This window comes from Mauremys reevesii, linkage group 8 (genome assembly GCF_016161935.1).
Source record: "Mauremys reevesii isolate NIE-2019 linkage group 8, ASM1616193v1, whole genome shotgun sequence".
Lineage (NCBI taxonomy): Eukaryota > Metazoa > Chordata > Testudines > Geoemydidae > Mauremys > Mauremys reevesii.
Window position 1 is genome coordinate 120,351 of NC_052630.1, and position 12,796 is coordinate 133,146.

Below are 12,796 nucleotides of genomic sequence, written 5' to 3' on the forward strand. Positions count from 1 at the left end.
GAAATCCACTCAATGAATACAGACCGAGTACACACTGACAGTCACCGTTCCACTCTTGCACCCACTGTCCAGCATGATTTTCATCCCCTCCTACTTCTTCATGGCTCCTGAGATCTAGCCTGCGGGGATGCACAGCTAGCACCACTGCCCGTGTCCCTATGAAGGGAAACGGCACAAGGAGAGGCAAGGACAGAGAGAGAGAAAGACAGGGAGAGAGTGTTGGCCAACACATTAGAAGAGAAAGAGAAAAAACACAGGAGGAAGGCAAGCAACTCACCAGCTGGAGTCATCCTCCTGGATCCAACCTTCTGCTGCAGAGAACTCGCCGCTCCTGGCCAGAGAACTGAGCAGCCTCTGAAAATGGGGACCTTGTGCCCTTCGTAACTACAGCTAGTCAAGAACATTTTCTTACAAACCCAGCCCCAGCTAATGTGGCGTCCCTACCAGGAGCAGGGAGGGCCGTGAGCAGAGCAATCACCAAAACAGACACTTATCTCATTGAGAGTGGCAGCTGTTCCGCTCCCAGTTGGACGGCTTTTGCGTGGCATCAACAATACTCGCAGTGTCATCGCTCTCCTTCGCTTTCCATCGCATGAGGGCAGTAGATTCTGGCACGTGACTTATTTTCCCTTGGTACTAAACCCAGCACAAGGGGAGAAAACAGATCAGTTACCACCTTAGTTCATAATGTCTTCTAGGCTCTTCCTTTCAACTCTCCCGCATGGCACGGCTCTGCCCTCAACCCTCTTCCCGTTATACCTTTAGCATTGCAACCAAAAGCACCCCTTGCAACGGCACCCGACATAGTCACTCTGCACAGCAGACTCTGGCCCCTCCCCAGCCTTAATACCACAGAGCCCCATACCCAACGAGGAAGCACACGGGCTGTGAAGAATACTACAGTGAGTACAGATGAGGATTTCAAAGCACTGACCTCTTACTCACAGCCAGTTAAGCGGGAGGCAGGAAGCGGAGGACTATTCATGTCTCCTTAGAAGAATGTCCAGGCTGCTCATGTCCACTTCTGTATATTCTCACCCATCTAGGGCTCCTGGATGATTCCTCTGGAAACTAATAAAGCCAAGCAAGTACCATCACTAAACAGAGTTCTATTGGTGTATTTAATCTTGCCCTCATCCCTGCCTCCCTCTCTCATCCCATCTCCATCCACCCGACTCGATAAACAGAGACTGAGTCAACACTGACAGACACCGATCCACTCTAGCGCCCACTGTCCTGCATGATTTTCATCCCCTCCTACTTGTACATAGCTCCTGAGACCTACCCTGTGGGGATGCACACCTAGCACTCCTGCCCGTGTCCTACCAAAGGAGACGGCACAAGGAGGAGGCGAGGACAGAGAGACAGACAGACAGAGAGTGTGTGTTGGCCAACACAGAGGAGAGAGAGAGAAAAACATGGGAGGGAGTCAAGAAACTCATGAGCTGGAGTCATCCCCCTGGATCCAACCTTCTGCTGCAGAGGACACACTGCTTATGGTCAGAAAATGACCAGCCCCTGAAAATGGGGACCTTGTCTCCTCGTAACCACTAGTTAGGAACCTTTTCTTACAAACCCAGCCCTAGCTAAAGGGGTGTCCCTATCAGGAGGTGGGCCGTGAGCAGAGCAACCACCAAACCAGACACTTATCTCACTGAGAGTGGTGGCGGTTCCACTCACAGATGGACGGCTTTTGCATCGCATCAACAATGCTTGTGGTCTCGTCGCTCTTGCTCGCTTTCCATTGTGTGAGGACAGTAGACTCTGACGCGTGACTTCTTTTCTCTTGGTACTAAAACCAGCATAAAGGAGGTAAATAATTAAGTTACCCTCTCGGTCGGCAATGTCGGGTAGGCTTTTTTCACCTCTCCCACACAGTGGGACTCCGTCCTCAACCCTTTTCCCATTACACATTTAGGACAAAAAGTAGAAAGGACCCCTTGCAACAACCACCGAAAAAGCCACTCTGCACTGCAGACTCTGCACAGAAATGCCAAACCCGCAGAAAAATATGCAGCAATTGGGCTTGCTTTTGGCTTAATTGGCTCGTGAGTTGCTTGTTGACTAGTTTTTGGCTTGTAGGTTGTTCCTCGTTGTAGCTTCTTGCCTTTTTTTTTTTTTTTTGGATCGGCTCCCAGCAATCGGGGGCAAGCAGGAGGAAAGAGGGGAAGAGAGTCCACAGCGGGCCCACCGCAGTCCCAGACTGCACACCAGGCAAGATCTAGTCACAGAGCTTTGGGGTTCTTAGGGACTGGCATGTTTTGAAATGGAATTAGCTTGATTTTTCGCTTAGACTCATAGACTTTAAGGTCAGAAGGGACCATTATGATCATCTAGTCTGACCTCCTGCACAATGCAGGCCACAGAATCTCACCCATCCACTTCTATAACAAACCCCTAACCTATGTCTGAGTTACTCAAGTCCTCAAATTGTGGTTTGAAGACCTCAAGTTGCAGAGAATCCTCCAGCAAGTGACCCATGGTCCATGCTGCAGGGGAAGGCAAAAAACCTCCAGGGCCTCTGCCAATCTGCCCTGGGGGAAAATTCCTGCCCGACCCCAAATATGGCGATCAGTTAAACCCTGAGCATGTGGGCAAGACTCCCCAGCCAACATCCAGGAAAGAATTCTCTGTAGTCACTCAGATCCTACCCCATCTAACATCCCATCACAAACCATTGGGCATATTTACCTGCTAATAATCAAAGATCAATTAGTTGCCAAAATTAGACTAGCCCATCATACCATCCCCTCCATAAACTTATCAAGCTTAGTCTTGAAGCCAGATATGTCTTTTACGCCCACTACTCCCCTTTGAAGGCTGTTCCAGAACTTCACTCCTCTAATGGTTAGAAACCTTCGTCTAATTTCAAGTCTAAACTTCCTAGTGTCCAGTTTATATCCATTTGTTCTTGAGTCCACATTGGTACTAAGCTTAAATAATTCCTCTCCCTCCCTAATATTTATCCCTCTGATATATTTATAAAGAGCAATCCTATCCCCCCTCAGCCTTCTTTTGGTTAGGCTAAACAAGCCAAGCTCTGCGTCTCCTTTCATAAGACAGGTTTTCCATTCCTCGGATCATCCTAGTAGCCCAGGCAACTGCAACTCTGGTCCCTTCCCCAGCCTTAATCCCACAGAGCCCCGTATCCAACGAGGATGCACATGGAGTCTGAAGAAAATTACAGCAAGTACAGATAAGGAATTCCAAGCACTGACCATTTACTCACAGCCAGTTATGCAGGAGGGAGAAAGCTGAGGACTGTTCATGTCTGCTTAGAAGGATGTTCAGGGTAATCAGGTCCACTTCTGAGAGTCTCTCCTCCGGGTAGGGCTCCTGGACAATTCCTCTGCCAGCGCAGCTGCAAAAGCCATGCATCAGCCAGCATTACACACTCAAACAGATAGTCAACATCAAGAGTATCCATTCCACTCTTGCACCCGCTACCCTGCATGATTTTGGTCCCCTACTTGTTCATAGCTCATAACACCTAGCCTGTGGGGATGCACACCTACACCCCTGCCCATGTCCTACGAAGGGAGACAGCACAAGGAGAGGCAAGGACAAAGAGAGAGAGGGACAGAGAGACAGAGTGTGTGTGTTGGCCAATACATTAGAGGAGAGAGAGAGAGAGAGAGAGAAAAAACGTGGGAGGAAGTAAAAACAAAAACTCACCAGCTGGAGTCATCCCCCTGGATCTAACGTTCTGCTGGAGAGGACACACTGCTTGTGAACAGAGAAATGACCAGACCCTGAAAATGGGGAACTTGTCTCCCTCGCAACCACAGCTACTCAGGAATCTTTTCCTACAAACCGAGCCCCAGCTAACGACAAGTCCCAGCCTGGAGGCAGGTGGGCCGTTAGCAGAGTCTTCACTGAACCAGACACTTATCTCAATGATGGTGACGTCTGCTCCACTCCCAGCTTGATGGCCTCTGCATAGCCTGGCATCAACAACGCTCGCTGTCTCACGGCTCTTGTGCACTTTACATCTCAAAACGGGGGTGGGCTCTTACCCTTGACTTCTCTGTCCGTGGTACTAAGCACAAGAGAGAAAAACAAAAGTTATCATCGGAATCTACAATGTTGTGTAGGTTCTTCTTCTCTCATCTCCCATTACACCTTTATAGATACAATTAAGCACACAATGCACACACAAACTGTGGTCCTCGCCAAAGAATGCTATCAAGCTTAAGCTTAATGGGGTTAAAAAAAAAACTATGTAAATTCATGGAGGAGAGGTCCATCAACAGCTATTAATAAGGATGGGCAGGGATGGCGTCCATAGCCTCTGTTTGCCAGAAGCTGGGAATGGGCAACAGGAGATGGATCACTCGGTGATTCCCTGTTCTGTTCATTCCCTCTGACCGAAGCCACTGTCAGAAGGGAGGATACTGGACTACACGGACCTTTCGTCTGACCCAGTATTGTTATTTTTACGTTTGTATGTTAAGCAGCACCTTGCACCTGCATCCAAGAGAGTCACTGTGAAGAGGAGACTATTGTCCCTTCCCCTGGTCTTAATCCCACAGAGCCCCATGGCCAATGAGGAGGCTCATGGCTTCCGAGGAAAACTAGAGTGGTACAGATGAGGAATAGAGGCCGTAATTGTTCACTCACAGCCAGTCATGGAGAAGGCAAAAAGCTGAGGACTCTTCATCTCTGCTTACAAGGATGTCCAGGCTGCTCAGGTTCACTTCTTCCAGTTTCTCTGTCTGGGCTCCTGGACGATCCCTCTGCAAACACAGCATGTAACCCAAGTAGGAGCCATCACTGCGCAAAGTTCTATTGGTGTCTGAGATACCGCCCTCCCTCTCCCATCCACTCTACATCAACCCCACTTGATGAACAGAGTCAGAGTCAACTCCCACAGTCACCCCGGCCACTACCAATGGAGAATCTAGTACCCATCATGCTTCTTTTCTCCCTCCCAATGCCTCAGTGCGATGCAGGCTCTCCAGACCAAGCCTGTGAGCATGCACCACTGCCCATGTTCTATGCAAGAAGACAGTACAACGAGAGACGTTTTGGAGCATGAGCTTTCGTGGGTGAATATCCACTTCGTCAGATGCATCCGACAAAGTGGGTATTCACCCACGAAAGCTCATGCTCCAAAACGTCTGTTAGTCTATAAGGTGCCACAGGACTCTTTGCTGTTTTTACAGATCCAGACTAACACGGCTACCCCTCTGATACTTGACTACAAGGAGAGAGAGAGAGCGCGAGCATACTGGCCAACATATTAGAGCTTAGAGAGAGACACAGACACAAACACACACATAGGAAGAAGGACCAACTCAGCATCTGTACTCACCTTCCTGGTTGCAGGCCACTGCTCAGAAGAACCCGCTCCTCTCTGTCCTGGAAGATCAGCAGCTTAGAAGATAGGGAAATTCTCCTAATGCACCCACAAAAGGAGGAAAACATTTATAAGAAACCAAACCCACCTAAAGGGACGCAGCCGTCTGTACTCAGCCTCTACCCTGCATTTATCTTGGGCTTTAGCCGTGCCCCTAAAAGTTGTGAAGTGTAGTTATGCAGGAGAGAGAAAGCTGAGGACTGTTCATGTCTCTTCAGAAGGATGTCCAGGCTGCTCACGTCCACTTCTGCCAGTTTCTCCCCGGGCTGGGGCTCCTGAAGAACAATTCCTGTGCAAGCGCACCTACAAAAGCCAAGCATGAGCCATCACAACACAAAGCTCTATTGGTGCTTGAAATCTTGCCCGCATGCCTGCCTACCTCTTCCATCCCATCCACATCATCCCCACTCGAATAGAGACAATCAACATCCGCAGTCACTGCTCCACTCTAGTGCCCACTACGCTGCATGATTTTCATCCCCTCCTACTTCTTCATAGCTCCTGAGACCTAGGCTGTGGGGATACACATCTAGCACTCCTGCCCGTGTCCTATGAAGGGAGACAGCACGAGGAGAGAGGGAGGGAGAGAGAGAGAGAGGATGTGTGTTGGCCAACACAGAGTAGAGTAGAGAAGAGAAAGAGAAACACAGGAGGAAGGCAAGCAACTCACCCCCTGGAGTCATCCTCATGGATCTAACCTTCTCCTGCGGAAGACACACCGATCCTGGCCAGAGAACTGAGCAGCCCCTGAAAATGGGGACCTGGTCTCCCTCATAACCACTAGTCAGGAACCTTTTCCTACAAACCCAGCCCTAGCTAAGTGGGTGTCTGTACCAGGAGTCAGCTGGGCCGTGAGCAGAACCCTCAGCAAAACAGACACTTATCTCAGTGACAGTGGTGTCTGCTCAGCTCCCAGATGAATGACTCTTGCCTGGCATGAACACTGCTTGCAGTCTCATGCCTCTCGCTCGCTTTCCATCGCATGAGGGCAATAGAATCTAACGTGTGACTTTTTTCCCTCAGCACTAAACCCAGCACAGAGGAGAAGAACAAAGTAAATTAGCATCTCTGCAATGTTGCATAGTCTCTTCATTTCATAGCTCCTGTGTCCCATGGCTCCGCCCTCAACTACTTTACACCCGCAACTAGAAGGGACCCATTGTAACTGCACCCAAAATAGTCACTTTGCTCAGTAGACTCTTGTCCCTTCCCCAGCCTTAATCCCAAAGAGCTCGTACCCAACTGTGACCAAGTGGGAATGTTCTGAATGTTTTCTCTGAATACTCTGTGGGTGCCTCAGTTTCCCCTACGCCTTTCTTAAATATCTAGGTATGGGGGATCAGGGTGTATGATTTTTGCAAAGCTTAGAGGGCCCCTGTGATACTGTCTGCATAGAGAATGGCCGGCACTCTCTCCTGGCAACTAACAGCCTGGGCCCCTCCTATGCAAAGGGGCCAACTGAAGGTGTCAGAGAACAAAGAGATCAGGTGACCTCCTGGCCCAGGAAAGGAAGAAAGGCCAGACAGGAGGGGCTGGAGAGTCTCCAATTGGAGCTGGCTGGGAAAATGGAGGGGAGCCCAGACGGGGCTCTGGCCTCCTGGCCCCCCCCCCCCCAAGACGGACCTAACTGAGGGGGTCCTGTTATCTGTACCTGCAAGACCTGTCTTGGACTGTGTTCCTGTCATCTAAATAAGCCTTTTGTTTTACTGGCTGGCTGAGAGTCTTCGTGAATGGCAGGAAGCCGGGGGTGCAGGGCCTTGTCTCCACCAAACTCCATGACACCAATGAGGAAGCACATGGCCTGTGAAGAAAACTACAGCGAGTACAGGTAAGAAATTGAAAGCACTGACCTCTTACTCACAGCCAGTTATGAACAGTCCTCAGCTTTCTGCATTCTGAATGTCTCCTTAGAAGGACGTCCAAGCTGCTCAGATCCACCTCCTCCAGTTTCTGCTCCGTCTGCAGGGCCGGCTCCAGACCCCAGCGCGCCAAGCGCGCGCTTGGGGCGGCGTCCCACGGGAGGGCGGCAGGCGGCTCCGGTGGACCTCCCACAGGCATGCCTGCGGAGGGTCCACTGATCCTACAGCTCCGGTGGAGCATCCGCGGGCACGCCTGCGGGAGATCCACCGGAGCCGTGGGACTCGCGACCGCCAGAGCGCCCCCCACGGCGTGACGCCCTGCTTGGGGCGGCGCAAATCCTAGAGCCTAGAGCCTAACCCTAACCCTAACCCTTTTCATCCCCTCCTACTGCTCCATGGCTCCCGAGACCTAGCCTGTGGGGATGCACACCTAGCACGCCTGCCTGTGTGCTATGAAGGGAGACGGAATAAGGAGAGGCAAGGACAGAGACAGAGAGAGAAAGAGTGTTGGCCAACATACTGGAGAAGAGACAGACAGAGAGAGAAACATGGGAGGAAGGCAAGCAACTCGTCACTTGGAGTCATCCCTCTGGATCTCACCTTCTGATGCAGAGGACACACCGCTACTGGCCAGAGAACTGAGCAGCCCCTGAAAATGGGGACCTTGTCTCCCTCATAAATACAGCTAGTCAAAAACACTTTCTTAGAAACACAGCCCCAGCAAATGGAGCGCCCCTACCAGGAGCAAGGTGGGCCGTGAGCAGAGCAATCACCAAAACAGACAGTTATCTCATTGAGAGTGGCGACTGTTCCACTCCCAGTAGGACAGCTTTTCCTTGGCATCAGTAGTTCTTGAGGTCCCATTGCTCTCGCTCGCTTTCCATGACATGAAGGCAGTAGACACTGACAAGTGACTTCTTTTCCCTTGGTACTAAACCCAGCACGAGGGGAAAAAACAAGTAAGTTACCATCTCAGTGGGCAATGTTGGGGAGGCTCTATTTTCGCCTCTCCCACACAGTGAGGCTCTGTCCTGAACCCTCATCCCATCACACCTTTAGGACTACAAGTAGAAAGCAACCCTTGGAATGACACCTTAAAACAGTCACTCTGCACAGCACACACTGGTCACACACACCACACCTGTGGGGAAAAGCATGTTTTTGGCTTGTAACTTATTGCTTCTCATAGCTTGTTGCTTCCAGCAAGCAGAGGCAAAGGGGGGCGAGAGTCAGGGGTGCACAGCGGGCCCACCACAGTCCCAGACTGCAGACGCCAGGAGGGATCTAGAGACTCTGAGGAAGCAAACAGAGTGTGAAGAAAATTGCAGTGAGTACAGATGAGGAATTCCAAGCCCTGACCTCTTACTCACAGGCAGTTATGTGGGAGGCAGAAAGCGGAGGACTGTTGATCTCCACTTAAGAGGATTTCCAGGCGGCTCAGGTCCACTTCTGCCAATTTCTCCTCCGGCTGCTGCTCCTGGATGATTCCTCTGCAAACGCAGGAAGTAACCCAAGAAAAAGCCATCACTACACAAAATTCAACTGGTGCATGAAATCTTGCCCTCATCCCTACCTCCCTGTCCCATGCCATCCACATCAGCCCCACTAGAGCAGAGACTCCGTCAACACCCACAGTCACCGCTGCACTCTAGCGCCCACCACCCTGTGTGATTTTGGTCCCCTCCTACTTGTTCATCGCTCCCAAAACCTAGCCTGTGGGGACGCACAGCTACCACACCTGCCCATGTCCTACGAAAGGAGACAGGACAAGGAGAGGCAAGGACAGAGAGAGAGACAGACAGACAGACAGAGAGTGTGCTGGCCAACACATTAGAGGAGAGAAAGAGAAAAAAACATGGGAGGAAGTCAAGAAACTCACCAGCTGGAGTCATCCCCCTGGATCCAACCTTCTGCTGGAGAGAACACACTGCTTGTGGACAGAGAAATGACCAGCCCCTGAAAATGGGGACTTTGTCTCCCTCGTAACTACAGCTATTCAGAAACCTTTTCCTACAAACTCAGCCCCAGCTAACGACAAGTCCTGGCCTGGAGGCAGGTGGGCCATTACCAGAGTCCTCACCAAACCAGACCCTTATCTCACTGACGGTGACATCTGCTCCACTCCCAGCTTCATGGCATCTTCATAGCCTGGAATCAACAACGCTCACTGTCTCACGGCTCTTGGGCGCCTTCCATGTCACAACAGGGGTGGGTTCTTACCCTTCACTTCTTTCTCCGTGGTACTAAGCACAACACAAGAGGGGAAAACAGAAGTTATCATCAGAATCTGCAGTGTTGTGTAGGTTCTTCTTCTCCCATCTTCCATTACTCCTTTATAGATACAATTAAAAAGCACGCAACGCACACTCAGCCTTTGGAGCTCCTGGCCAGAGAATGCTGTGAAAGCCAAGACTATAATGGGGTTCAAGTAAGAACTAGGTACAGCAACTCCTCACTTAACGTTCTCGTTATGTTCCTGAAAAATGCGACTTTAAGTGAAACGATGTTAAGCAAGTCCAATTTCCCCATAAGAATGAATGTAAATGGGGGGTTACGCTGCAGAGAATTATTTTTTGCTATACAGTACAGTACTATAGTTGGGGGGTGCCCCCGCCTTACCCCACACGGGCACAGCCCACTGGCACTGGCGACAATGAGGCAGGCAAGGAGGCTGAAGGTGCAGTAGGCTAGCAGAAGCACGTTGCACAGGAGCAGCGGCAGCTTCCCCTCTCTGCAAGCACCAGGGTCGGGGGCCTCAACCCTCGGCCGCCCACGCCGCCTCTTCCCCCAACCCCCCACCCTTAACCTGCCTCTTCCTCCCCCCTCCTTCCCCTTTACTTCACACACCAGGTCCTCGCTCCTGCCCGCAGCCATCAGCTGGCTTGCGGTGTTTGGAAGCAGGGGAGGGAGGGGGAGCCTGCACAATGAGTCTTCACTCCCCGTCCCCGGATGCCACAAGCCAGCTGATTGCCACAGGCAGGAGGCGGTGAGGGAAAGCACTGATCCGCGGGGTCTGCTGGCAGGCGGGAAGTGCTGGGGGGGGCATAGGAGAGCTGATGGGGGGCTGCTGACTGTGGACAAAGCAGGCAGCCAAACGCCGTTATAGCCAAGCATTGCACAACTTTAAATACAGCATGTTCTGTAATTGACCGGGGACGTAAGATTGAAACAATGTTAAGCGAGAGGATGTTAAGTGGAGAGTTACTGTCAATTCATGGAGGATGAATCCATCAACGGCTACGAGTCAGGATGAGCAGGGATCGTGTCCCTGGCCTCTGTTTGCCAGGAGCTGGGAATGGGTGACAGTGGATGGATCACTTGGTAATTCCCTGTTCTGTTCATTCCTTCTGGGGCACCTGACATTAGCCACTGTCAGTAGACAGGATACTAGGCTACATGGACCTTTGATCTGACCCAGTCTGGCCATTCTTACGTTCATATGTTAAGCAGCCTGTTGCACCTGCATCCAAGACAGTCACTGAGCAGAGGAGGAGACTGTTGTCCCTTCCCTTGGTCGTAATCCCACAGAGCCCCATGGCCAACAAGGAGGCTCACGGCCTCTGAAGAAAACTTGAGTGGTACGGATGAGGGCTAGAGGCCATAATTGTTCACTCACAGCCAGTCATGGAGAAGGCAGAAAGCTGAGGACTCTTCATCTCTGCTTACAAGGATGTCCAGGCTGCTCAGGTTCACTTCTTCCAGTTTCTCCTCCGGCTCCAGCTCCTGGACAATTCCTCTGCCAACTAATAAAGACAAGCAGGAACTATCACTACACAGAGCTCTATTAACACCCTCCTCCCTGCCTCCCTCTCCCATCCCATCTCCAGCCGCCCCAGTCGAGGAACAGAGACTGAGCCCACACTATCAGTCACCGCTCTACTCTACAATCCACTGCTCCCCACGGGTTTCGTCCCCTAGATCGCCTGCCCGTGTGCTATGAAGGGTGAGTGTTGGGCAGGAAAGAGAGAGAAGGGCTGAGGGGCCCCATGGGTGGAGGGAGGAATGGGGGTGCAGGTTGGGGAATGTTGGACAAAGGAGAAAAGGGCACTGGGGGGCCCACAGATCTAGGGACAGAGTGGGGTGCAGGTTGCAGTGGGAGGGAGGAAAAAAGGGGACTGAGGGGCCCAATGGATGGGGGAAATGAACTGGGGGGGCTGTTGGGGAGGAAGGGGCACTGAGCAGTCCCTACAGGTGGGGGCATGGATAGAGGCGCAGGTTGTGGTGAGCTGGGAGGATGTTGGAGAGAGATGGGGTCTGAGGAGTCCCTTGAATGGAGGAATGAACTGGGGGATACAGGCATGTAGGCTGGCGAAAGTTGTTGCAGGCGTGGGGTGTTGGGGAGGGAGGGGGGCGGAAGGGGCTATGGGAGAAGGCATGTACGGGAGAAAGTAGGGATGGGGTGCAAGTTGGGGTGGCCTAAGAGGCGTTGGAGGGAGAAGAAAGGACTGAGGGGCCCAACGGATGGGGATAGACAGGGGCGGGTTGGTTTTGGCTAGAGGAACGGGAGTTCAGATTGGAGAAGGCTGCAGGCATAGGGGCGGGGTGGGTGGGTTGGGGACTGGGGAAGCAGGTTGGGGCAGGCTGGGGTTAAAGGGGATGAGGAAAATCAGGGCGGGCTGTGGGAGGGAAGAGGAAGGTTGGGGGGGCTGAGGGGGATTAGAGAATGTCACGGGGAGCTGGGGGGGTTGGAGCTGGGGGTGTGGAAGGTCGCGGCGCACTAGGGATGCAGGGGGGCTGGGGGTAAGGGGGCACCAAGGGGGCTTGGGAAATTCACAGTGTGCTGGGGGCACCGTGGGGGGTGGGAAGCTTGCGGCACCCGGCTGGTGTGTGGGGAAGGGGGTGGCCCATGTGGAGTTGGGGAAGCTCACAGCAGTGCGGGGGCACGGGGGGTTGGGGAAGGTCGCAGGGGCTGTGGCTGGCGGGGGCTGTGGGAGCTGGGGGAGGAAAGGCGCTGGGAGGGTAGGGGCTGTGTCTGGGTGAGGAAGCTGTGGGGATGGGGGCTGTGGCTGGGCGGGGCAAAGGCACCCTGGGGTGCCGGGGAAGGCGGGGTGGGAGGGGCTGTGGCTGGGCAGAAGGGAAGGCGGAGGGGTTGAGGGGCTGTGGCTGGACAGGGGAAGGCGTGCTGGGGGTGCCGGAGTGGGGGTGGGGAGGGGCTGTGGCTGGCCGGGAGGTGGGGGCTGTGGCTGGCCGGGAGGGTTGAGGGGCTGTGGCTGGCCTGGAGGAGGTGGGGAGGGGTCTGTGGCTGGGCAGAAGGGGAAGGCAGAGGAGTTGAGGGGCTGTGGCTGGACGGGGAGGAAAGGCGCTGGGGTGCCGGGGTGATGGGGTGCCGGGGGAGGCGGGGAGGAAATATGCGCCGGGGGCTGTGGCTGGACGGGGAGGAAAGGCGCTGGGGGAGGGGCTGTGGCCGGCGGGGAGGTGCTGAGGGGAGGCGGGGGGCAGGAAAGGCGCTGGGGGTGTCGGGGGGGAGCTGTGGCTGGGGGGGGGAGGTGGTGAGGGGGCTGGGGGAGCCCGTGGGTGTGAGGAAAGACGCGCCGGGGGCTTTGGGAGCACTTGGGGGGCTGGTCCCAAACACCCCGCG

The 12,796-nt window shown here is 53.3% G+C and overlaps 1 long non-coding RNA gene across 2 annotated transcripts; it reads right to left on the reverse strand.

Moving 5' to 3' along the window:
• Nucleotides 1–294: 294 nt before the first annotated feature.
• LOC120369920 lies at nucleotides 295–10,945 on the reverse strand. Of its 2 annotated transcripts, none has more exons than XR_005583504.1 (10): nucleotides 10,835–10,945; nucleotides 9,098–9,461; nucleotides 8,589–8,708; nucleotides 5,315–5,398; nucleotides 4,621–4,736; nucleotides 3,676–4,039; nucleotides 3,219–3,361; nucleotides 1,681–1,792; nucleotides 935–1,071; nucleotides 295–636 (listed from the first exon to the last, which is right to left on the reverse strand). It is a non-coding gene; the product is annotated as an uncharacterized LOC120369920 (long non-coding RNA). The 2 variants fall into 2 exon arrangements; XR_005583503.1 differs by having other exon boundaries at nucleotides 3,230–3,361; nucleotides 10,835–10,943.
• Nucleotides 10,946–12,796: the final 1,851 nt, after the last annotated feature.